This window comes from Egretta garzetta, unplaced genomic scaffold, assembly GCF_000687185.1.
Source record: "Egretta garzetta isolate BGI_Z169 unplaced genomic scaffold, ASM68718v1 scaffold767, whole genome shotgun sequence".
In the NCBI taxonomy this organism is placed as follows: domain Eukaryota; kingdom Metazoa; phylum Chordata; class Aves; order Pelecaniformes; family Ardeidae; genus Egretta; species Egretta garzetta.
The window spans coordinates 87,526-90,466 of record NW_009260278.1 but is presented as its reverse complement, the minus strand read 5'-3'; positions in this window follow the sequence as shown (position 1 = coordinate 90,466).

The following is a 2,941-nucleotide window of genomic DNA, read 5'->3' as shown; positions in this document are numbered from 1 at the left end:
AAAGCAGCTATGAAGGCCACTGTCACCATCCCGCATCCCCGCACTCAAGTTTCCAAACCATGGACATCCCTATTTAATAACCCCCCCCAGATGCTCCGGCCCTGGGCAAACCCTTCCTTCTGGGGGGAAAGCACTTTTGGGGAGCCCCATCGCTGGTACCCCGCTCCCGGGCACGCTCCCCTACCTGGGATTCCCCCCCCCACTCTGGGAAATGCGCAGTGATTTATGGACATGGGGGGGGAGAAATACAGATGCGAAGTGCTCTGCAGAGCCGAAAGCCCAAAACCCAGCTCCATTTTATGCTGAAACGCACAAAACCCCGCCTGGGCTACCCAGAGCCCCCCCCGCCGCCGCAGCGTCCTCGCCTCCAGCTCCAGATCCGGCAAAACAAAGCCAAACCAAGTTACTTTTTTTTTAAAAAATCCTGGAGCGGGCAGAGAGGGGATTTGTCTTCCCCCGGCAGCGCCGTTCTCCGATTCTCCGGCTGGGAGAGCCCCTCGAAGCCAAGCCGAAGCCTCCATAAACCTCCCTGCCCCAGCAGCAACGGGGAAAAGCTATTTTTTTTGGGTTGAAAAATATCCTAAGCCTGCTTTTGAGACAAGAAAAAAAAACAAAACAAGAAGCATAAAACTCAATTAACAAGCAGGCAGATATTTTAACCACCGCCATCACTTGTGTACTCCATCTGGAGTCCAAAGGCTGCTTTTTTTCTGGTTTTTTTTTTTTAGCAGGAGGGAGCTGACATCATCTTAATTTGAAATTCACATTTATTTTTACATCTGGTCTGAATTAATCTTTTTCAGCGTACTGACTTTCATGTAATGGAATAATTGCTTACAGACTCGGGGTTTAAAGAGCCTGAATAAACCCAGTTTAAAAAAAGAAACCCCTCTACAAAACGATAGTAAAAAGCCAGTACCTCCAACCAAACCCCAATACGCCTTCGGGACTGGGAGTTTTAACCGAAACAACATCGCTTTTAAGCAAGAGAGCTTGAATTAATCCCCGCTCTATCCAAGAATCGGAGTGAGCCCCATGGAAAAACACCGACACAAACCAGCCCCGGGAATTGGGCAGAGCAACAAAGCTCTGTGTGCCCAGCTCCTCCAGCGCCACGCCGAAGCATCTCTGGAAAAGCAGAGTTTGGCTTGGAGGGAAAAAAAAGTCCTCATGACCGGGAACGCATCGTCCGTGAGCAGGAAAAAAAAAAAAAAAAAGGAAGCTGATTCAGGACTGCAAAGGTTACGGGGGGCCGGGGGCCGAGCGGGACCGGGCACCGCCTTACTCCCACGCGTGAGTCAAAGGACACGGGGACACCAAGCGCGGGCCTGGGAAACCTCAGCTCCCTCCTGGGAAGCCTCAGCCCCGATTTCCTCGCTGCCACGAGGGCACGATGTCAGTCAAAGCCCAGTTTAAGAGCTGCATGGGTTTATCCTTGCCGCTTCCAGAACCTGGCGGGGATCGTCCAGTGGGAAACAGGGAGAAGACCATTAGTGGCACATCAGCCCACCCACCGAGCCACGGCACCCCCACGGCCAACTCATGGGTGGGGGCACCCATGGGTGAGTGGGGCCCATGGGCAAGCACAACCCACAGCCGAGAGGACCATGGGTGAGGGGACCCATGGGTGAGTGTGACCTACAGGTGAGGGGACCCATGGAAAAGAGGTCTCACAGACAAGAGAACCCACAGGTGAGGGGACCCACTGGTGAGTGTGACCCGTGGGTGATGGGATGCATGGGCATGTGTCACCCAGGGGTGAGGGGTCCTGTGGGCAAGGGGACCTGTGGGCAAGTGTGACCCAGGGGTGAGGGGATCCGTGGGTGAGTGTAACCCACGGGCAAGTGTTATCCACTGGTGATGGGACCCATGGGCAAGGTGACCCACAGGTGAGTGTCACCCATGGGTAAGGGGACCCACTGGCGAGGGGACCTGTGGGCGAGTGTGACCCACAGGCGAGGGGACCCAGGGGCAAGAGGACCCATGGGTGAGGGTGACCCAGTGGTGAGGGGACCTGTGGGCAAGTGTGACCCACGAGCAAGGGGACCCAGGGGTGAGGGGACCCAGGGGTGAGGGGACCTGTGGGCAAGTGTGACCCACAGGTGAGGGGACCCATGGGTAAGGGGACCCACTGGCGAGGGGACCTGTGGGCGAGTGTGACCCACAGGCGAGGGGACCCAGCCCATGGGTGAGGGGGACCCAGGGGTGAGGGGACCCAGGGGTGAGGGGACCTGTGGGCAAGTGTGACCCACGAGCAAGGGGACCCATGGGTGAGGGGACCTGTGGGCGAGTGTGACCCACAGGTGAGGGGACCCAGGGGTGAGGGGACATGTAGGTGAGTGTGACACATAAGCAAGGGGGCCCAGGGGTGAGGAGACCCATAGGTGAGTGACCCACGAGCAAGGGGTCCCACAGACAAGGGGACTTGTGGGCAAGTGTGACACACAAGCAAGAGGTCCCACAGGTCAGGGGACCCACGGGCTAGCATGACCCCAGGGGTGAGGGGTCCCACAGAAGTGGCGAACCATGGGCGAGCGTGACCCATCACATAAGCAAGGGGGCCCAGGGGTGAGGAGACCCATAGGTGAGTGACCCACGAGCAAGGGGTCCCACAGACAAGGGGACTTGTGGGCAAGTGTGACACACAAGCAAGAGGTCCCACAGGTCAGGGGACCCACGGGCTAGCATGACCCCAGGGGTGAGGGGTCCCACAGAAGTGGCGAACCATGGGCGAGCGTGACCCATGAGCAAGGGGTCCCAGGGGAGAGGCGACCCGTGGGCGAGCGTGACCTGCGAGAAAGGGGTCTCAGGGGAGAGGGGACCCGTGGGCGAGCGTGACCCGTGAGCAAGGGGTCCCAGGGGATAGGGGACCCGTGGGCGAGCGTGACCCACGAGCAAGGGGTCCCAGGGGAGAGGGGACCCGTGGGCAAGCGGGACCACC